The sequence below is a fragment of the Bos javanicus genome, chromosome 22 (assembly GCF_032452875.1).
Source record: "Bos javanicus breed banteng chromosome 22, ARS-OSU_banteng_1.0, whole genome shotgun sequence".
Lineage (NCBI taxonomy): Eukaryota > Metazoa > Chordata > Mammalia > Artiodactyla > Bovidae > Bos > Bos javanicus.
In genome coordinates, this window is record NC_083889.1 from 42,258,312 (window position 1) to 42,283,058 (window position 24,747).

A 24,747-nucleotide genomic window follows, 5' to 3' on the forward strand; every position below is an offset into this window, starting at 1 on the left:
ATTTACATTTCTCAAAGTATTTACATACTCATCCTAGTGTGGTGGGAAAGACATATGCATGCGATCTAAGAGCCTGTGCTCAATATTGAAACTGTGCTGTTATTAAGGAAAGCTGGAGTTGCTAAAGTTCATGCTACTTTTAAAAATATTTTTAAATGTTATCAAAATAATCATTCATATAACTTAAAATATGACAAAATGTACCTGGGGAATTTTAATTTGAACATTATTAACTTTTTCATGTAAACATTATTTTTCTCTTTTAGTTGAGTTTATGAAAGTTATACCTGAGACATAGTTGAAAGAATCAAATGACACTATGAAGGGAGGGGAGTTGCTTATGAAAAATCGCAGTTTCTTGGGCCTTTCTACCCTGATTTTTTCCCCTTTTGAAGATAATAACTTGCTTCTCTTTCAGGCAATTATTCTAGAATTGCCTCCATATCTCTAAATAACATGTATCATTTTTAATCTTCCTTTTTAATTTTCCTCCTATGGAAGATTTAGCACCTTTTCCTACTCCTGCCACACACTCACACATTTGTCCCTTTGCTCCCTACATGCGTGTGTGTGTGCTAAGTTGCTTCAGTCGTGCCTAACTCTGTGTGACCCTATGGACTGTAGCCTGACAAGCTCCTCTGCTCATGGAGCTTCTCCAGGCAAAAATACTGGAGTGGGTTGACATCCCTTCCTCCAGGGGATCTTTCTGACCCAGGCATCAAACCCGCATCTCTTATGTCTCCTGCATTAGCAGGCGGGTTCTTTACCGCTAGTGCCACCTGGGAATCCCTTGCTTATTACTAATGTAGATAAATGGGGAAGATCAATAATCAAGTGTTTTGATATTATGACTATAGAAGTAACATCCACAGATGTGGTATGAAGCGAACTATACTGTTTCCCTGCTATGATATTGTTCTCTCTGGAGCTAATAATTATATTACTTGTCATCATTTATTTAACATTCTATATATTCATCACTAATTCAAGCCCTAACTCTTTGTTGGTTTTCTAATTCTCCTCTCAAGATATACAGAGCAAGTTTCTATCAGTTTCCTTCTTCTGAAGAAGTCTCCCTTTGAGCCTCTGATCTGTTCTAATCCATGACGTATCCTCACTCCCAGGAAACCAAAGACACTCCTAGAATTAACAGTAGATTGTTCTGGGGTGGAACTGCATAGAAGGTGGAAGAATTGGTGTCTTCCCCCTGCCTGAATGCACATGCTAAATAGCCATGTAAAATGGACGCATTGGTGTTATTGGTAGATGGTTCACCCAAACCAGCTAAGTTTCTGGGAAGCACGTGGGCAAGACCCACCCTGACTTACTACAAGCAGTGAAGAATAAATTATTGCCTCTGATCCCATCCAAGTCTAAACTCATAGCCCAGTGTCTAGTCACCCTGTTTGGCTTATGCCTAACCACAAACGGAATCTTATCACCAAGAAAAAGTGGATAAGAGGCCATCAATTTCTTCTCTCTATTGGTGCTCTTTGCACTGGTGCTCCAGTGATGCTTGGCATAGGGGACAACTGACTCCCGCTCGCTAAAGTCTCAGGATGCTGGAGCCAAGAGGCAGAAAGAAAGGAAATAAGACTACGAATGTGGGAGTACCTTAGAAATTTAAATACATAGTTTGGAATGGAAAGTATAATGGAAAATAAAAGTTAAAGAAAAAATCTGTAGCCCAAAATGAGGGAAAATTTACATGAATAAACTATCATTTTAAGTAATATTTTTAAAGTGGTAAATTAAAAGATTAAACTTTCCATAAAGTTGTTTGAATAAAATAATAATAGAATTAGTTGTTCAAAAGATACAGAATCCTGACATTTCAATACATAACTGCTAAATAGCTGAGGTTACACCAAGAAGTACGTCAGTGCAAAGAGAGGGGCTTTGAATCCTAGCTACAGTGATATGTAAACTTGGGGCATGTTTTAACTCCCCTGAGCCTCTCCATTCTTCAAAATGGAGAAAAGATTATTTACTCTATGATTGTTGTGCGCATTAAGAATACACTGATGGCATGCCAGGTCTACACATTTCATAAACATATACAATATAATTGTACCATTCATAAAAATACAGTAGTAAGAAATGGGGAATGTAAATACATAGATATATTTGATTGAATTTGCACAAAGAAACCATTCAGTTCAGTTCAGTTCAGTCGCTCAGTCGTGTCTGACTCTTTGCGACCCCATGAATCGCAGCACACCAGGCCTCCCTGTCCATCACCAACTCCCGGAGTTTACCCAGACTCACGTCCATGGAGTCAGTGATGCCATCCATTTCCAGTTTTTTAAGGAATCTCCACACTGTTCTCCATAGTGGCTGTACTAGTTTGCATTCCCACCAACAGTGTAAGAGGGTTCCCTTTTCTCCACACCCTCTCCAGCATTTATTATTTGTAGACTTTTGGATCGCAGCCATTCTGACTGGTGTGAAATGGTACTAGCCCAGGGAGAAGAGAGAAAAAAAGGATGAAAGGGAGAATATAGGAATGAGATTTTTCACTGTACCTCTTTATTTGTTTTGATTGGTTTCACAGTAAACTTAAAATCTACTCTCTATCCATCAGGGCTAGATGTTTTGCATGATACTCAGTCATTTCTTACATTTTTGATAATAAATAATCCCTCTTACAGATTCAGCTCCACGACCATGACTTCATTTTCTATGACCTTCTATAACTGCCAGTTAGCAACAAAGGCAAAATGTAGTCCTACCTGTTTGTATCAGACTTTCAACTACCAGTGAAAACCAGCTCTGTGCTCCTGTGTCACAACCGCAGCCATGAGCAAATCACAGATGCACTGATTTTCGGCATCTATATAATTCACTACTGTTTCAGATTCTACCTGCCTTTTTTTTTTTTAATTCTAAGGGAAATACATTTGGCAAACTGGATTTCTTTGGTAATAACAAATGATCTACCTCAGAAATGTTCAGCCAAAATAAACATTTACTACAGTATCTAATATTAATTTCAATCTCCACTAATGCCAATTATTCAACAACCTTGCTTAGAAATGCTCATGTTGAGAATAAAAAAAATACAGTGTAGAGAATGAGATAATAATGCTTTAATGTATTAAAGTAGGAGGACAAATTTTTTCTCACGTATGGTTTGTTTTTCCTGGGTGAGTAGAGGAAGAAATATAGGTGAGACTTTTACTTTGTATTCTGTCTTGGTGTTAAAACTTTCTGCTCAAGGAATCTAGAGAAAAATTATTACTTGTGATAAGTTCTTTATATTCAAAATTTGACACATTACAAGGTTTGCCAATGACATTGTTCATACAGACCCCAAATCCTTCTGCTTTCTTTTCTCTCTTGGGGAAAAACTTTCTTTAAAAAGAACTGAGGCTCAGTTGAACTACATAACTCTGCTTTTTTTTTTCAGCTCTGATAATTCAGGAAATGAAAATGTAAGCTATTCATGCTTAAAATGAAGATGTACTATAATTGGAGAACCAGGAAAAACATTAGCCTAGTTAAAACACATGTCTTTTATTAGGGGAGGAGCAAGAGTGAAAAAATAGTTGTTTTTAATATTTCTGGCTTTATTTTCATAGAGGCTGGTACCAAAATTTGATGATCTTAGAATATGCCAATTTAGAGAAGGAAACAGAGATTCAACACTCTTAGGGATTTTTCTGTAGAATCTATAATTCCAAGTACACCGTTTCCTGCCTAGCAGCAGGACAAAATGCAGCTTGACTAAAGTGACAGGTCTAAGCTATAAAGAGTCAATCTTGAAATTCAGGCTTTTCAATTTTAGTTGAAATTCATTAAGCTAGAAATTCAGGCTTTTCAATTTTAGTTGAAATTCATTAAGCTAAAGGTACATATGACCTAGAAACTGTTTTCACATCTGTAAGCATATCAGTCTTTTTCTTTATGAAAGGACAACCTCTTTCTTCTATTGCACTTGTAAAATTTCCCTTAGGATGGAAAATAGAATACCAATTGATGTTTTAATTGGAATTTTGAAGAAGAATTCATCAACCTTGAGTATGTGGGACTTTAAAGGTACAAATGCATTTTTTGAGTTCCTCACAGTGCTCATTCACATTTTGTCTAGGTGAGAGTTGTTTGTACACTCGTCTTATCCCCATACCAACTATCTTGTGTCCACTTCAGAGCATTGCACAGTATTTCCCTTCTGCCTAGAATATTCTTTCCTGGGTCAGCACCTCCCAGCTTCCATATCACTCAGGTTTCAATTCAAAGAGAGGTCTTCAGTTCATGCCACTTTACTCTATATTGCCTTCAAATTCTTATTTATGCACTTATTTATGTGTTGATTTCTGTTTCTTTCCAACTATAATCTTAGTTCATCAAAACCAGGGTATCTGTCTTGTTTACCACTACTGCTTGTGCTTAAAATAGAAACTGGTCCAATATAGACTTATAAATGATTGTAAACTCCTTAACAACAAGAATATAGTTTTTATTCAGCCCTCAGAAATGATATAGATATAGTAGCCCAGCTGATAAAGAATCTGCCTGCAATGGGGGAGACTTCTGGGTTCGATCCCTGGGTTGGGAAGAATCCCAAGTATTCTTGCCTGGAGAATCCCCATGGACAGAGGAGCCTACAGAGGAACCTGGTGGACTACAATCCATGGGGCTGCAAAGAGCTGGACATGACTGAGTGACTAACCACAACACAGTAGCTAACTAAGTTGCAAAGGATTATACCACTATCCTTAAATGTGGAAAAAAAAAAAAAATGAAACTGCTCACTCAAATCAAGTTTAAAACCAAAAGAAATATTTAGAAGAACACTAGATCCTCAGGTCTAGATTCAAAGTAAATGAAAAAGTAAGACTAAAAAATTTTTTTGAAAATTTGTGACCTTCTTTTGCTAATTGAATATCATAAAATCTGATTTCAAGTCCATAATAAACTGTGCAATTGAACCATAAGTCATCAAAGTTTGAATCCATACTTGGTAAGGATATGGGAAGGAGGATTTTGTAACTCCTTCACGATACTATGATGATTCAGTTTAATAATGTGACTACTATTACTGAAAGTGTTAGTTACTCAGTCCTGCCTGACTCTTTGTGACCCCATCAACTGTAGCCCCCCAGGCTCCTCTGTTCTTGAAATTCTTCAGGCAAGAATACTGAAATAGGCAGTTATTCCTTTCTCCAGAGGATCTTCCCAACCCAGGAATTAAACCCGGGTCTCCTGCATTGAAGGCATATTCTTTACCATTTGAGCCACCAGAGAAGCCCATCGTTACTAATTTAACAGAAAGAATTAAGGTATATTTAAGAAGACTTTTGTACCAAAATCTGTCTTCAAAAATGAGGGAAAATATTATATTGTCAAGAAAAGAGACAAAGAAAAAAATAAAAGAAATATTTATAGAAGAATCTGACTAAAAACACACTTTCACCTGTTTAGTTATATTAGGCATGTAAGTAAATCTAATAGGTATAAAACAGCTGTTTTGCAGGTAAAAAGAGTTTAAAATCAATAATTACTTGTGGTTAAACTTTCCACATACTCAAGATTTCCTGGAGAAGGAAATGGCAAGCCACTCCAGTGTTCTTGCCTGGAGAATCCCAGGGACGGGGGAGCCTGGTGGGCTGCCGTCTCTGGGGTCGCACAGAGTCGGACACAACTGAAGTGACTTAGCAGCAGCAGCAAGATTTCCTAAGTACAAGACATTGTGATGGTAACTGGCAAACTATATCATTTAATGCTCCCAACAAACTTATGAGGATTATCCCTATTTTACAGATGAAGAGGCTTAGAGAAACTAACCAAACTCTCCAATATCAAAGACGTAGGTAGCCAGTGCCAAAGCAAGGAAAGATTCAAGCCTGAATCTCCCCACAGCCAGTTCTGTTTCTATATTACCTTACATTCTGTAAGCATGCGTTTTGGGTTTGTTTTTACTAAGCACAGTTTACATAATATTATACTAGTTTCAGATGTACAAAGCAGTAATTTGATATTCTATCCTTCACGTATTTTGTGCCTACTCACCTCCCCTCCAGTAACCCAATCATCTCCCCTCCAGTAACCACTAGATTGTTCCCTGTATCTATGGGTCTGTTTCCATCTTATTATATTTGTATGCTTGTTTTACTTTTTAGATTCCACATATAAGTGAAAACAATATTCACCTTTTTCTGAACTATTACCCTCCAGGTCCATCCATGTTCTCACAAATGGCAAAATCTCATCCTTTTTTATGGTTGAGTAATATGCCACTATTTACAGTGGAATGTTACCCATTCATCTTCTTTATCCATGAATCTGTTCATTAATGCTTAGGTTGCTTCCATAGCTTGGCTGTGGTAAATAATGCTGCCATGAATATTAACATGCATGTATCTTTTCAAATTTGCTTTTGTTTTCTCCAGATACATACCCAGGAGTGGCATTGCTGGGTTGTGTGGTAGTTTTATTTTTGACTTTTTGAGGAATTTCCACACTGTTTTCCATAGTGGTTGTACTAATTTAAACTGTATATAAATACCCCTTTCATCCACATCCTCTACAATGTTTGTTAAGAAATCTTTTTGAGAATAGCCATTCTGACTGTTATGAGTTGGTATCTCATTGTGGTTTTGACGTGCATTTCCCTATGGCTAGTAATGTTGAGCACTTTTTAATGGCCCTGTTGGCCATCTGTATATGTTCTGTGGGAAAAGGTCTTCCTTGAGAAAAAAATAAACCTAGAAGTCTCATGATCTCTAACTTCAGTGTATACTACAAAGCTACATTTATCTAAACATTATGGTACTGGCACAGAGAGAGAGAGAGAAATCAATGGAACAGAACAGACAGCCTAGAAAAGAAACCCTCATATGCTCAATTAACCTACAACAAGTTGAGTTCAGTCACTCAGATGTGGCCAACTCTTTGTGACCCCATGGACTAGAACACACCAGGATTCCCTGTTCATCACCAACTCCTGGAGCTTACTCACTCATGTCCATCAAGTTGCTGATGCCATCCAATCATCTTATCCTCTATCATCCCCTTCTCCTCCTGCCTTCAATCTTTCCCAGCATCAGGGTCTTTCCCAGTGAGTCAGTTATTCGCATCAGGTAGCTCAAGTATTAGAGCTTCAGCTTCAGCATCAGTCCTTCCAATGAATATTCAGGACTGATTTCCTTTAGGATGGACTGGTTGGATCTCCCTGAAGTCCAGGGGACTCTCAAGAGTCTTCTCCAACACCACAGTTCAAAAGCATCAATTCTTTGGCACTCAGCATTCTTTATGGTCCAACTCTCACATCCATACATGACTACTGGAAAAACCATAGCTTTGACTAGATGGACCTTTGTTGGCAAAGTAATGTCTTTGCTTTTTAATATGCTATCCAGGTTGGTCATAGTTTTTCGTCCAAGGAGCAACTGTCTTTTAATTTCATTAAGAGCATCTTTTAATTTTATAACAAAGGAGGCAAGAATACGTAATGGGAAAACAGTCTCTTTAATAAAATTGGTGCTGGTAAAATTGGACAGTTACTTATAAAAAACAAAATCATAACATTTTCTCACACCATATACACAAACTCAAAATAGATTACATACCTAAATGTAAGACCTGAAACCATAAAACCCCTAAAGAAATCATAGCCAGTATGTGCGTTGATATTGGTCTTAGAGTATTTTTTTTTTAATCTGTCTCCCCAGGCAAGGGGAACAAAAACAAAAATAAACAAATGGAACTGAATCAAACTTAAACCTTTTTGCACAGTGAAGGAAATCATCAGCAAAACAAATTGGCAACCTACAGAATGGGAGAATATATTTGCAAATTATATGTCGAATAAGGGTAACTATCTGAAACATTTTAAAACTCAAACAACTCAATATCCAAAACAAACAATCCAATTTTTTAAATAGGCGAAGGACCTGTAGGCATCTGTTTTTTTAACTAATTACCAACATGTTTGCCTAAAAGTTCCTACAGTCATTACTGGCTAGATCTCCAAGGCTGGATACTTAAAATTCAGCCTTATAATCAATCCTTTTTATACTGCCATTAACAAATAAAAAAAGAAAAAGGAATTTCCCCTTGAGATACACCAGGATGGTAGCCAAGTCATTTCTCAGACCAATATTTATGTTCCTATGAGGCCAAAAGCAAGCTTTGTTTTCATCTTTAAAAGTTTATTTTTCTGCTATTAATTTGGAAGATACATAGAAAGCAAGCTTACAGGCTAAGTGAAATTGTGAAAAGAAAGATATGATTAGAAATAATGTAGTTGGATTCACATGAATCATTTGGGTTCTGGGATGAATGTACAGTAAATTGAGCTCAGTCCAGAGAAAATGAGATAAAATGAGTTTAGGAGCAAATAATAAGATGTGAAAATACATATTATATGGAACAATGCTAATAATGGAACATATTATATGGAAAATAGCTAGGAAGCTGTTTTAAGAATTAAGGCAGAAAATTCTCATAGAATCCACTAGTCTATACAACAGACATGGCAAAACAAACAGATATGGTAGATAAGGTGATGGCTGTTGCTGGAGACTGAATGGTGAAATATAAAATAGTAATGATATTGACAATTTTTTGATATGGTGAAGGGAATTACAAATGTCATGCAGTAGGGCTACCGTCCCATTATCATTTTCAAACATTCTCAGAAAATTAAGTGCCATCTAAGTCTATGCCCTGACCAGTAATGCTGAAGAAGCTGAAGCTGAACAGTTCTATGAAGACCTACAAGACCTTCTAGAACTAACACCCCCCCAAAAAAAATGTCCTTTTCATTATAGGGGACTGGAATGCAAAAGTAGGAAGTCAAGAAACACCTGGAGTAACAGGCAAATTTGGCCTTGGGGTACAAAATGAAGCAGGGCAAAGGCTAATAGAGTTTTGCCAAGAGAATGCACTGGTTATAGCCAACACCCTCTTCCAACAACACAAGAGAAGATTCCACACATGGACATCACCAGATGGTCAACATCGAAATCAGATTGATTATATTCTTTGCAGACAAAGATGGAGAAGTTCTATACAGTCAGCAAAAACAAGACCGGGAGCTGACTGTGCCTCAGACCATGAACTCCTTATTGCCAAATTCAGACTTCAATTGAAGAAAGTAGGGAAAATCACTAGACCATTCAGGTATGACCTAATCAAATCCCTTACAATTATACAGTGGAAGTGAGAAATAGAATTAAGGGACTAGATCTGATAGACAGAGTACCTGGTGAACTATGGATGGAGGTTCATGACATTGGACAGGACACAGGGATCAAGATCACCCCCAAGAAAACAAAATGTAAAAAAGCAAAATGGCTGTCTGAGGAGGCGTTACATATAGCTGTGAAAAGAAGGGACCCAAAAAGCAAAGGAGAAAAGAAAAGATATACCCATTTGAATGCAGAGTTCCAAAGATTACCAAGGAGAGATAAGAAAGCCTTCCTCAATGATCAGTGCAAAGAAATAGAGGAAAACAATAGAATGGGAAAGACTAGAGATCTCTTCAAGAAAACTAGAGATACCAAGGGAACATTTCATGCAAAGATGGGCTCAATAAAGGACAGAAATGGTATGGACCTAACATAAGCAGAAGATATTAAGAAGAGGTGGCAAGAATACACAGAAGAACTATACAAAGATAATTTTCACAACCCAGATGATCATGTTGGTGTGATCACTCACCTAGAGCCAGACATCCTGGAATGTAAAGCCAAGAGGGCCTTAGGACTCATCGCTATGAACAAAGCCAGTGGATGTGATGGAATTCCAGTTGAGCTATTTCAAATCCTAAAAGATAATGCTGTTCAAGTGCTGCACGCAATATGCCAGCAAATTTGGAAAACGCAGCACTGACCATAGGACTGGAAAAGGTCAGTTTTCATTCCAATACCAAAGAAAGGCAATGTCAAAGAATACTCAAACTATCTCACAATTGCACTCATCTCACACGCTAGCAAAGTAATGCTCAAAATTCTCCAAGCCAGACTTCAGCAATATGTGAACCGTGAACTTCCAGATGCGCAAGCTGGTTTTAGAAAAGGCAGAGGAACCAGAGATCAAATTGCCAACATCCACTGGATCATGGAAAAAGCAAGAGAGTTCCAGAAAATCATCTATTTCTGCTTTATAGACTATGTCAAAGCCTTTGACTGTGTGGATCACAACAACCTGTGGAAAATTCTGAAAGAGATGGGAATACCAGACCACCTGACCTGCCTCCTGAGAAACCTGTTTGCAGGTCAAGAAGCAACAGTCCTAACTGGACAGGGAACAACAGACTGGTTACAAATAGGAAAAGGAGTACATCAAGGCTGTCTATTGTCACTTTATTTAACTTATATGCAGAGTACATCATGAGAAACACTGGGCTGGAGGAAGCACAAGCTGGAATCAAGATTGCTGGGAGAAATAACAATAACCTCAGATATGCAGATGACACCACCCTTATGACGGAAAGTGTAGAACGAAAGAGCCTCTTGATGAAAGTGAAAGAGGAGAGTGAAAAAGCTGGCTTAAAGCTCAACATTCAGAAAACTAAGATCATGGCATCTGGTCCCATCACTTCATGGCAAATAGATGGGGAAACAATGGAAACCGTGGCAGACTTTATTGTTTTGGGCTCCAAAATCACTGCAGATGGTGACTGCAGCCATGAAATTAAAGGACGCTTACTCCTTGGAAGAAAAACTATGACCAACCTAGATAGCATATTAAAAAGCAGAGACATTACTTTGCCAACAAAGGTCCATCTAGTCAAGGCTATGGTTTTTCCAGTAGTCATGTATGGATGTGAGAGTTGCATATAAAGAAAGCTGAGTGCCGAAGAATTGATGCTTTTGAACTGTGGTGTTGAAGAAGACTCTCGAGAGTCCCCTGGACTGCAAGGAGATCCAACCAGTCCATCCTAAAGGAAATCAGTCCTGAATATTCATTGGAAGGACTGATGTTGAAGCTGAAACTTCAATACTTTGGTCACCTGATGTGAAGAACTGACTCATTTGAAAAGACTCTGATGCTGGGAAAGAATGAAGGCAGGAGGAGAAGGGGATGACAGAGGATGAGATGGTTGGATGGCATCACCGACTCAATGGACATGATTTTGGGTAGGCTCTGGGAGTTGGTGATGGACAGGGAGGCCTGGCATGCTGCAGTCCATTTGGTCGCAAAGAGTCGGACATGACTGAGCGACTGAACTGCACTGAACTGCAGGGATGAGTGAGTAAGACAAGACCTATCTGAATCTTGATTCTACGTTTATTAGCTTTAAGATGCATGGAAGGCGTCAACTTCTCTAAGGTTTCTGATCAAGTAAAATAGAATTAATAACCATATCACAGAGTGTTTAATAATAAATAAAATGGTGTATGTAAGAAGAGTTTGTGATCTGTACAGCATTATTGAAATGAAAATTTACAATGTTAATAATGATAAAAGTTAAAATCAAAAATAAATGTCCTACAGGAAGTATTAAGATCTCAATTATAGAAAATTAAAATATATATGTTGGTAAGTCCTTAAAAATAATATTATTACCATGACTAGTGAGTTGTAAGGCTGTGATTTTAGGTGAAAAGGCAAATAGTATACAGCATGATTTTATTTCAATAACAATCTGTGCTTGTATGCTTCAACATATTTATAAACAGAAGGAGAAGGTTATGGAATGTATTATTTCAGGCTATCAGGAGAGAGAGATACAAATTTGTTCAATTTTCATATAAAGCATATACACATCTGCATACACATATAACTTGAATCATTTGCATTATTCACAAGTTCGTATAATATTTGGAATTTGAGAAACAAAGGGAATTTTTTAAAATAACATTGCTAATAAAACGCTTGAGAGCAATATTAATTAATACCCCAAAAATGTCACCCAAGTGTGCAGCAGCATCCAGACTTATAGAAGTGTTTTAGTTGACTATCCAACATACTTCAAGTCACCTTTGAACTATCATTCCAAACCAACAACATGAGGCAGCTTCCCTGGCCAATAAAATGACCCTCATAATGTCAAGAAAGGAGTACATTGTGGGACCTGAACCTGATCTGAGGGTCCAGCGGCTCTGGGGCATCTGAAACTCTGATGGAGTGGTTCTGAGGCAGAGGGAGAGGTTATTAAGACTTCAGTGCATAGCATGAAACTCTTTAAATCTGGGAGCATCTAGGCCACCCGAGAGCTTGTTCTACCTTAATTGCATAGTGGAATTATTATGTTGTATTGACATATTTAGTTTCAAGCCATTTCAGTTATATTTTCCACCACCAGTTAGTAGGGGAAATTAGTGGCCATATCTTCTATTTCTTTATAATTCCCTTAGAAAATGTTCCTAAAGTATAAAAACTCTATAAAGGGATGTTGGCAGGATATAAACTTATGCTTAAGGGCTCTATGTCAGAGAAATCCTAATGAGAATTAATAAATCAACTTTAAATAAACCTGTCTAACTCTGTTCCTTTGTTTTTCATTTTCATGCAGGTCAGGTTGTGTGGAGAGAAATTACGTTTGCCAGAGCAGATGCTTTTGTGACAAATCAAAGGAGTTGGGGATGTTTAGGAAGGAGAATGGAAATCTTTGTAAGCAAGGCAGTATTTCTTGATTTTTAGTGATTTCTCTCAATTGTTCACAAGTTTTCCCAAGTGTTTGAAGTGGTCCACTCAGCTGTAGCCCTGCCCAGAGAGAGAGTCTCCCACAAAAGCAATATTTCCTCAACTTCTTGAAGTAGAGAGCAAAATGTTGTCACTTCATCAAAAATGTTCTTATTTCCTCCAGAAATACTTCTTTGAATTTAGGGACCTTTTTACTTTCACCAAGGAGTCCTGAGGTACTTTCCTTCAGTGGCAATTTGAGGATGAGACCTAGATAGGCCCTTGGCTTTTCCAGTTGACCCTGCCATGTCTTCAAAACAGCATTCCAAACCATAGCGGAAAGGCTTTGAAAGAAGCCAAAGGCAAACTGATATTCTTCTGTCTAAATTGAGAAATGAGCTGGCACAAAGAGAAGTATTCTTCTAATCTATTAAAATAAATGATACAGAAAGAGGGTGTTCAATTCAGTTCAGTCGCTTAGTTGTGTCCAACTCTTTGCAATCTCATGGACAACAGCACCTAAGCAAATGTGGATTGCTCCTCGTAGAGAGGGTGGCTCCAGTTATACAATGGGATGGGGTCAACATGAAACGCTCTGAAAGACATGAACCCAGCAACGATCCTTTGAATATGTAACGTTGTCTGCAGCCTACACAGAATACATTGAACCCTATTCTAGCAATATTTACTGTGCCTAGTAGTACTGTGGTCGTCAGGATGAAGAAGGCCCAGCTTGGGGACACTCAAACAAACACATGTAAAGACAGTCTTTCCTTCACCTTCAGAGTATAATAACAGCCCCAGAAATTCGCAGGACTATACTCAGAGAACCTAAGTGAAAGTCGCTCAGTTATGTCCAACTCTACGATCCCACGGACTACAGCCCGCCAGGGTCTTCTGTCCATGGAATTCTCCAGGCAAGAATACTGGAGTGGGTTGCCATTTCCTTCTCCACATACTCAGAGAACCGAAAAGTTACATGAAAGGAAAAGTTCAAAGCGGAGTAATTCTCCAAAGGTGGGTAAAGGAGAAAAAATAAATTAAGGTAGTAGAGGAGCTGCAAATTCAATGAGTTGAGTAATTCTAAAATTAATTATATATTTCTCACTAGAATGCAGTGTTGGAAATGCTGGATCCCCAGGGCTTTCTGCTGTTTGTTTCTGGTGAGATATCAAGGCATATTCCCATCTTCTCACATTCTTAGGGGTAGGATAAAAAAATAAGTTCTAACAGAGTCAAAGTTGTAAGCAAAGAAAAATGTTCTAATAAAAATTGAAATATGGACAGATATTTAAAGTGTGGTCATCCTTTCATAGACTTATTTTATTCAAATCTACTAAAAATTAGCTTTAAAGAATCTCTGAATCTGAATTCAGAAAATTCAGAATTCAGAAAATTCACTTTCTGAATCTCACAAAAAGGACTTATACAGAAAATCCAAGGAGTTTTTTTAGAAAACCTTACGGTTTGTCAGAAGATGATGAAATGCAAATAGATGAGTCTGGAGAGGTGACAAGTTCAAATGTTGAAGCAGTAATGAGCTTGAGAGCATGCCAGGAGATGAAAGAGATTCTTCTGGCACTTTAGGGGGAACAAAAACAACCATTTTTCTTGGTACATAATATGCAGCATCTTTTTATATAGTTTACAAAGGAAAAAGTTCTTCAGTTCCTGGAGTAAAAGCTTGATATAAAGTCTAGATGGCAGTCTCTTTGAAAAGCAATGATGATATTTAGTGTAATTAAGATAATTACAAGATAAATGCATACAAATTCTTGGTCATGATATAACTTTAATATATTTTCAGGAAAAATCTAGAAAATTAGGCATTCATGAATACATATTTCAACAATTTAGACAAGTAACTTTTATCTTAATGCAAGTTAGTTTTAATGCAGTAAGATGTTAAGGTTTAGACAGTTTCACCTGTATATTTTTTAATGATGGATTAAACTTGAAAGAATTAAGATTTGAATATAGCTCAGTGTTCGGTTTGTCTTTTATATGAGGATGAATCATTGATAATGCCACTGGGAAGTCTGCAGTTGGCGGCATCCTGGAGAGCTGGTCAGAGTGTGTGAGAGCTTAACTTACGGTTACTTTTGCTGTCAAGTTAAGCGTGCTGTATCAGTGCAACTACGATTTTAAATGAATCTTTCAGACTAACAAATAGCAGCTTCTAAGAATAATTGTTTTCTTCCCACCTATGGAGTAAAACTATGTTTTTCTGTTGGGTTAATAATTTCTTTTACACACATTACAGAGAACTGAGAAAAGATAAGTACCCGAGTCATTTTTATTGATTGTGCGAATAACTTGATTGTGCTTGCTTCACTAAATTTCTTTGCTAGGATGGAACTGTGATTACCTCGTGTGAACTTAAAAAGCATTTTTTAGTAAAGATGTGCTTCTGGTGAAGTGGCTCTGAGAGGTTTACCAAGGAATTCATCGACTTCAAAGAAGTCTGGCAAATCATCTATGACAGATCCAGGTTCTCTGTCCCCTTCACCTTTTTTTTTTCTTCCTCTGCCTCCCTCTCAGTAGACAGGGTCCTTTTTGACACAGTTACATCAGATTTCTGCTATGAGGGTTGTGCTAGTAACACCAGAGAGACTGATCTTATATACCAGATTCCATTCCATAGAATCTGAAAAGTTTAACCCAAATCCCAGGGAAGGCTCTGAGCTGCCACCAACTCTGATTCCTCATTGCCTTCCAGAATAGACCCAGGAACAGTAGCTTTCCCAGCTCTGGCCACATGGAGTGGGCAGACAAGTAAAAGAAGAAGGGATGACAGAAGATGTGTGGGGAGAAGGGGGCTAAAACGGACTCAAACAGACTAACAGTGCAATAAGAACAGTGAAATATCCTGCCTGTCAATGCAGGAAATATGGGTTCAATCCCTGGATCAGGAAGATCCCCTGGAGAAGGAAATGGCACCCCACTCCAGGATTCATGTCTGGAACATCCCATAAAGAGAGGAGCCTGGTGGGCTACAGCCCGTGGGGTTGCAACGAGTCGGACATAGCTGAGCACACACGTGTGCATCGGATTCTGAGAATGTTTGCAGTTACCAGTAAGACCATATTTTTTTCTTGTCAATGGACTATACACGCATGCTTCCTCAGACATTACAGACTATAACAGAGAGAGAGAGAGTTACATGTGGAATGTGAAATAAACTGATAAATGTTCTAAAAATAAAATCTCCTATTTTATACTTGGTAGTATTCTTGCTTCATTACAGTGTGGACTTTTATAGGAATATTTAAATTAACAGTAATAGCAAGATGGCTTCAAACCCTTCTTACCTCTAAAGGACCAACCTGGCCCCCAAGTATCCATATGTTAAGTGTAAGTGTAAACAGATAAGACAAAATACAGAAGTAATCAAAGTCAGAAAACCAAATGAAGTCAGCTATAAGATACTGATTATCATTTTTCCTGCATACTGTAGGAGATGTTGTGTACAGATAGGGACTCTTTATGAAGCATTTATGTGACTTGAGATTGCTTTTATGCAGACTGCCTTATGACTGTATTGTGTATTATGCTGTGTTAGCTGCTCTTGCAGCATGATTCATAAAATCAGGAGAAAGTGAATCCGTCTGAATTCTGATGATTGTAACCATTTCAATCATATGGAAAGAATGGGAGGAAAAGATACACAGCGATTATCTTATTATTTGATCCTCAGACAAGCAGAGGTTATCTAACTAAATGGCCAGTCTCAAATAAGCACAGGTTATTTCCTATATATCACCGAGTGGCCGGGCGTGTGAGGGACTTAAAGAGGAACATTATTCTTTCATCTCTCTGACCTAGCACAATCATCTGGAGTGGCACGAAGATGAAAGCGACTTTCTGACCCACAGGATATTACAACTCAGCTGAACAGGCTGGTCCTATAGGCTAGAGTAATGGCATTTCACACTGTGCTTCTACCAGAGATATGCCATAGTAGATAACCTTATGGATATCTCTTCCTTTGTGTTTCAGGCTAAGCGCCATTTCCTCAGAAAGACTCCGCTGACTGAGTAAGGCTTTCGAGCACACATCCCTTCCTCATTATGTTCTCTTGCCCATTTGTATCATACTTACAACACAATATAACTGGGTATTTACTTTTCCATTTACAAAGCAGAAAGCTCCATAGATATCTATTGAAAGAGGAAATGTAACCAAATGGTGGTAGCTTGAGGTTTTCACCAGGCAAGGAAATCTTCTATGCCCGGGGGGTTAGCTTCAAAGAGGCCCTCTCTTAGCTTCCTGCCTCCCAGCCTCACCAGGAGAACTTCACCTGAAGCTGCCATCTGAGACAATCCCGCCACCAAGGAGAACGCTTCATGAAAACCTAAATGTCCTCATTCTGCCTACAACTTAGGAACTAGATGATTTAACAAGCAGCTCACTGGGCAAAGTGTATGAACAGATAGCTCACATCAGAGGAAAAAATTAATAAACACGGAAATATATACAGCATCAAGAGACAAGAAATAAAAACTGATAAAACCATACTTGATCCTCTATTTCTGCCTGCAAAGAGGGAGAGATTTAAGAGAAAAATCACCACTAGTGCTAATGGAGTGGAGGTTGAGGTGAAACAGGGGCACTCGTCCAGTGAAAACTGTCCCCGCCCTTTTGGAAAAGACAACATGCAGGGAACATAATGATGATGTTACTATCTCTGATTCATTGCTCTGAGTTTATACTTAAGAGACAGTTCAAAAGGAATTTTAGTGAGGTGGATGAAACTGGAGCCAATTATACAGAGTGAAGTAAGCCAGAAAGAAAAACACCAATACAGTATACTAATGCATATATATGGAATTTAGAAAGATGGTAACAATAACCCTGTATATGAGACAGCAAAAGAGACACTGATGTATAGAACAGTTTTTTGGACTCTGTGGGAGAGGAAGAGGGTGGGATGATTTGGGAGAATGGCATTGAAACATGTATAATATCATATGTGAAACGAGTCGCCAGTCCAGGTTCGATGCACAATACTGGATGCTTGGGGCTGGTGCACTGGGACGACCCAGAGGGATGGTATGGGGAGGGAGGAGGGAGGAGGGTTCAGGATTGGGAACACATGTATACCTGTGGCGGATTCATGTTGATATATACCAATACAATATTGTAAAGTTAAAAAAATAAATTAAAAAAAAGTTAATATACATAAAAACATTCATTATTCTGTATCACTGTAAACATTTGGGAAACATCTAAATACCCAATACTTAAAGAACAGTAATGATACAAAAAAGAAATAAAAAGGTAATAGACATTAAAACATCTACAAATGAAATTAATACTAGGGAAATAAATCTGTTTAAGAAAAATACAAAATAATACATATATATCATATATTCATTTAAAAGCTACTTATTAAACACCTATTGTATACCAGACAATATTCTATGACCCAATCAAAAAATGGGCCAAAGATCTAAATAGGCATTTCTCCAAAGAAGACATACAGATGGCTAACAAACACATGAAAACATGCTCAACATCACTCATTATCAGAGAAATGCAAATCAAAACCACTATGAGGTACCGTTTCACGCCAGTCAGAATGGCTGCGATCCAAAAGTCTACAAATAATAAATGCTGGAGAGGGTGTGGAGAAAAGGGAACCCTCTTACACTGTTGGTGGGAATGCAAACTAGTACAGCCACTATGGAGAACAGTGTGGAGATTCCTTAAAAAACTGGAAATAGAACTGCCTTATGATCCAGCAATCCCACTGCTGGGCATACACACTGAGGAAACCAGAAGGGAAAGAGACACGTGTACCCCAATGTTCATCACAGCACTGTTTATAATAGCCAGGACATGGAAGCAACCTAGATGTCCATCAGCAGATGAATGGATAAGAAAGCTGTGGTACATATACACAATGGAGTATTACTCAGCCATTAAAAAGAATACATTTGAATCAATTCTAATGAGGTGGATGAAACTGGAGCCTATTATACAGAGTGAAGTAAGCCAGAAGGAAAAACACCAATACAGTATACTAACGCATATATATGGAATTTAGAAAGATGGTAACAATAACCCTGTGTACGAGATGGCAAAAGAGACACTGATGTATAGAACAGTCTTATGGACTCTGTGGGAGAGGGAGAGGGTGGGAAGATTTGGGAGAATGGCATTGAAACATGTAAAATATCATGTATGAAACGAGATGCCAGTCCAGGTTCGATGCACATAACTGGATGCTTGAGGCTGGTGCACTGGGACAACCCAGAGGGATGGTATGGGGAGGGAGGAGGGAGGAGGGTTCAGGATTGGGAACACATGTATACCTGTGGCGGATTCAGTTTGATATTTGGCAAAACTAATACAATTATGTAAAGTTTAAAAATAAAATAAAATTAATTAAAAAAAATAAAAAATAAATAAAAATCTAAAAAAAAAAAATATTCTATGAGCTGAGAATGTGTCCACAAACAAAACAAACTTCCTTTTCAGAGCTTTTATTCTATTTGGTAGAGATACACAAGAAACCACTAAGAAATAAAATTAATGATGGCTTTCCACATATGACAATGTCTCATTACAGTCAACCTCCAAATATGTCTGTAAGCAAGTTGAGTAAAATCATTTTGTTCCTAAAATAGAATCTTTTTACAATTTTAATGTCTTTTCTCCAAATTAAGCCTCTCTAGGTTACTGACAAAAATAAATGCTAAGTGTATCTACTGAAAAAAGGCAAAAATTTAAGAAAAATATTTCTCAAAAAAAAAAAAAGATGACAAGGATGAAATTAACTCCAGAAGGCAACACACTTGACTACATGGATGGGACCTAATCTGCCCCTCCCTTTCTATGCTGGCTGTAATTTTATCTTGTTTAAATAAAACCACAAGTTTTTAAACAGAAATGAAATCCCTGGAAACTATATGTAACATAAGTTAATTATTTCACTTATGTGGCATGTATAGCTACTTCGGGTCTGCCTCTCAGTGTGGAGGTAAACTCCAAGGGAATATCTCATTTGCCACCATACCTGGAGCACCGACTATAGGGCTTGGCAAAAACCATAGCATTGTTCTGGACTCTCTCTTACATATCACATCTGGTCTGGACTCTATTTGAAAAATACCTCCAGAATTAAGCCACTTTACACTATATTCTTTTTGAGAGACAATTCTCCATTACACTTCTGCCAATTTTACAGGGGAAGACACTGGTAGGTTTTGTCCTGGACTATCTTTTCAAGAAGGTTTGTGTAGCAAACATTCTTGGAAGATAGTGATAACGTCCACTCTAAAACAGAGGACAGGTCTGTTTGCCTCCCAGAATAGCCAGAATAACACAGATAACATTGCCAAAGAAAGCAAAGGCTAGGCAAGTTTGCACGTGGTCCATTAGATTGGGGTTTCCTAAGTTTGCGGGCCCTCAGCTGTGACAGAAACTCACTGTATGCACAGTGTCCACTTGGGCTATTCTGCATCCCCCATGAGACTAGGGCTGCAGTATTGCAGTATCTACAACCTGTTTTCCAGTGGTTCATAAAACACACACATATTGTGTGTGTACATATGTATACAAATATGGAGAGAGATTTAAAAATGTGACAAAATATTAAAATTGGTGAAATTTAGTGAAGTCATACAGGTGTTCATATTATTACAGGTTGCTATTAGGGATGAAACAAACGTGACACTCATTTTCTGCCAGAAATGCAAGAAACAGGCTAACTTGACAGCTCTGGTCCTCATAGTTTGTTTAGTCCTCTGTCATGTCCAACTCTTTTTTGAGAGTCCACGGACGATAGCCTGCCAGGCTCCTCTATCCATGGGATTCTCCAGGCAAGAATACAGGAATGGGTTGCCATTTCCCCCTCCATGCGATTTTCTCGACCCAGGGATCAAACCAGTGTCTCCTGAATTGGCAGGGGTGTCCTTTACCACTGAGCCACCTGGGAAGTCCAGTTTTTGACTCTGCTCCTCTCCTATCCAGGTACAGCTGACCATCATCTCTCACTTCAGTAGCCTCCTAATCAATCTCCTATCTCCTCTCAGGTCTCCCTACAGGCTTTCCTGCACATGGATGCCAGAATGACCCATTCAAAACTAAGTCAGATAAAGCTTAAACCCACAGTAGTTTCCTGCCTTACAAAACTCTAAGTCTCGGGCTTCCTGTTCCTTTATTTCATTTTGTTCTCTCCTCACTGTTGCATGCTGGTCTCCTTGGTCTCAAAACCCTAATGCTTACCATTCCCCTGTCTTAAAAGCTCTCTCAAAGAGTTGGATCAATCCCTGAACTCTTTCAGGCCTCAACGCAAACATTGCTTTCTCAGCCAGGCCTTCCCTGATTATCCTACACAGACCTACAACCCCTCATTCCCTGCTCCACAACTTTATCCCCTTTCTCTGCTTTAGTCTTCTCTAAAGCATTCTTAGCTTCTAATATACCATTTTAAAATTTTGTTGTTGTTGGTTATGTCTTCTCACACTAGAATACAAACTCCAGGAAGACAAGGTGTTTGATTTCCTCATTTCAGTACTAGAGCATGGAGAAGGAATTGGCAACCCACTCCAGTGTTCTTGCCTGGAGAATCCCATGGACATAGAAGCCTGGTAGGCTGCAATCCATGGGGTCGCACACAGAGTCGGACACGACTGAAGCGACAACGCAGCAGCAGCAGCAATCTAGAGCAATCTCCATAGTTAAAACACAGAGTCGGTGTTTAATGCATTCTTGTTAAATGACTGAGGATGGACTTTTAATCAGGCCAAACTCAGTTTCTTTTTAACTAACGTCACTTTGGACATGTTACACAGCCTCTCTAAGATTGACTTTGCTGTCTATAAAACAGAATCATCTTCTTCATATGACTGTCGAGTTGACTGGACAAGGGACACATGAAAAGCACCTACTAGGTATTTAACATTCTCCTTAACAAAATATCAATAAAATTTGTGGTAATTTGACAGAATACGTTTTAGTATCACCAGGCAATGTTTGATTTATCTTATATATCGCTATGCATATCTTTTCATCTTTATATCTTCAGCATACAGTCCAGTCTCTAGCAAACACTAGTCATTCAATAAGGGTGTGCTTGTTTTGCTTTCTCTCATCATAAGGATACTATTAGGTTAAAGAAAATTCAGAAAATACAGAGAGGAAACCAATCACCTATAGTCCTATTGTAGTAACATGACTGTCATTACTATTTTGTTGTATTTTTTGGAATTTTTTCTATGACTATTTTTCAGTTGAAATGATCATGTGCATACATTTTTATATCAAAGGTTTTCTTTTTTTGGTTATTTTTTGATGTAAACGTTTTCCCATATAGCTATGTTGCCTTTCCAATCAGTTTTTGAGAGCTGCATCATTTTGTCATGTAGAAGTATTATAGTTTACTTGGGCATTTTCTCACTTTTGGGTTTTTAGGTAATTTCTGACTGTTCAATGAATTTTAAAAGATCTAAAAAGGAAAGAATCTACTTTTTCTCTTTTTCTCTTCTCTAAACTAAAGCGTGTCTGACCCTTTTGGGGGAAAAGGGAACTGAATTTCTCTACTGTTCATTTGCAAGACAGCACTTCTGAATAATTCATGGGTACATAAGGATGCAAAAGATATACATCATCTAGCTGATTATTAACATAATACAGCCAAATGAAGCCTTATCCTAAAAAGTCATTTAATTGCAGCTGTGAAATGAGACTTTGAACATTTTAGAAAGAAGTCATATTTGAGATGTAAATAAATACCTTTCAAAATTATTTTAAGGCATTGCTTAATGCAAATTCCTTGCTGTAAATGGTGGTTACTGTTATTTCTTCCCATAAAAATGGAAAATCAGTCTTTCCAATTTACCAAGTTAGTGACCAATCTGGAGAATACTGTACTAAACTTCTAAAATATTTGTAAATAAAAGGTAACAAAAAATCACCTAGATTTATTTATGTAAATGTTAGTAGCTTTTTTTTCTTACTCTTTAATAAGGTCCATGAAAAATGATTCAAATCGTAGTATTAAAAAAAAACTATGTGCTAATCACTCCAATCACTGATAATGTTTGAGTATATCATTTAAGAAGGAATACTTCTTACATTAAAAATGGAAGCCATAAAGAAAGATGAAAAGATAAGTATAAAAATATTCATTTTATACAAAGCCAAGTACAGTAAAAAGAAAATGGAAGGATGGAACACTGCTAGCAGTCTCTTGAAATATTATTGAATATATGCATGATTCAAAAGCTATGAGCATCTGACTTCATCTTCAGTCCCATTTCTCTTAGCCCCTCTTCCAATCTATGTTCAACTGCATTCTAGACCTAATTGTGTCCTGGTTGTGTAGATGTATGCTGAATTTGCTTTTGAAATTCTCCTATATTCAAACCCATTTCCTGGATTCAGTGTCTTCCTATTCTTGCTTTATTCCCTTATTCTGGTTAAAATACATTCTCCAACTGTCTTCTAAAAAGATAAATGTTTGGAATACATATATATCTGAAAAATACTTTTATTCTACCTACTTGATTTATCCTATTTGATTAATCTCTTAATAGTATGGGCACAGACTCTTAAAATTTTGAAGGTATTGTTCCAATATTTTTTAGGATCAGTTCTTCAGCTCAGTTCAGTTTAGTCACTCAGTCTGACTTTTGCAACCCCATGGACTGCAGCACGCCAGGCTTCCCTGTCCATCACCAACTCCCAGAGCTAACTCAAACTCATGTCCATTGAGTCAGTGATGCCATCCAACCATTTCATCCTCTGTCGTCCCCTTCTCCTCCTGCCTTCAATCTTTCCCAACTTCAGGGTCTTTTCAAATGAGTCAGTTCCTCGCATCAGCTGGCCAAAGTACTGAATTTCAGCATCAGTCTTTCCAATGAATATTCAGGACTGATTTCCTTCAGGATGGACTGGCTGGATCTACTTGCAATCCAAGGGATTATCAAGAGTCTTCTCCAACACCACAATTCAAAGCATCAATTCTTCGGCGCTCAGCCTTCTTCACAGTCCAACTCTCACATCCATACACGACTACTGGAAAAACCATAGCTTTGACTAGATGGACCTTTGCTGGCAAAGCAATGTCTCTGCTTTTTAATATGCTGTTTACATTGGACACAGCTTTTCTTCCAAGGAGTAAGCGTCTTATAATTTCATGGCTATAGTCACCATCTGCAGTGATTTTGGAGCCAAAAAAAATAAAATTGACCACTGTTTCCACTCTTTCCCCATCTATTTGCCATGAAGTGATGGGACCAAATGCCACGATCTTCGTTTTCTGTATGTTGAGTTTTGAACCAACTTTTTCACTCTCCTCTTCCACTTTAATCAAGAGGCTCTTTAGTTCTTCACTTTCTGCCATAAGAGTGGTGTCATCTGCATATCTGAGGTTTTTGATATTTCTCCCAGCAATCTTGATTCCAGTTTGTGTTTCAATCAGCCCAAAATTTCTCATGATGTACTCCGCATATAAGTTAAATAAGCAGGGTGATAATATACAGCCTTGATATGCTCTTTTCCTGATTTGAGGTTCGTGACATTGTACAGGAGACAGGGATCAAGACCATCCCCATGGAAAAGAAATGCAAAAAAGCAAAATGGCTGTCTGGGGAGGCCTTACAAACAGCTGTGAAAAGAACAGAAGCAAAAAGCAAAGGATAAAAGGAAAGATATAAACATCTGAATGCAGAGTTCCAAAGAATAGCAAGAAGAGATAAGAAAGCCTTCTTCAGTGATCAATGCAAAGAAATAGAGGAAAACAACAGAATGGGAAAGACTAGAGATCTCTTCAAGAAAATCAGAGATACCAAAGGAACATTTCATGCAAAGATGGGCTCGATAAAGGACAGAAGCTGAAGATTCTAAGAAGAGATGGCAAGAATACACAGAAGAACTGTACAAAAAAGATCTTCACGACCCAGACAATCATGATGGTGTGATCACTAACCTAGAGCCAGACATCCTGGAATGTGAAGTCAAGTGGGCCTTAGAAAGCATCACTATGAACAAAGCTAGTGGAGGTGATAGAATTCCAGTTGAGCTATTCCAAATCCTGAAAGATGATGCTGTGAAAGTGCTGCACTCAATATGCCAGCAAATTTGGAAAACTCAGCAGTGGCCACAGGACTGGAAAAGGTCAGTTTTCATTCCAATCCCAAAGAAAGGCAATGCCAAAGAATG

The 24,747-nt window shown here is 38.0% G+C and overlaps 1 long non-coding RNA gene across 1 annotated transcript in view; it reads right to left on the reverse strand.

Annotated features, from left to right (window-relative positions):
- LOC133235269 (uncharacterized) overlaps nucleotides 1–24,747 on the reverse strand; it is a 364,846-nt gene that overhangs the window by 329,481 nt on the left and 10,618 nt on the right. The gene's annotated exons all lie outside the window — the stretch shown is intronic.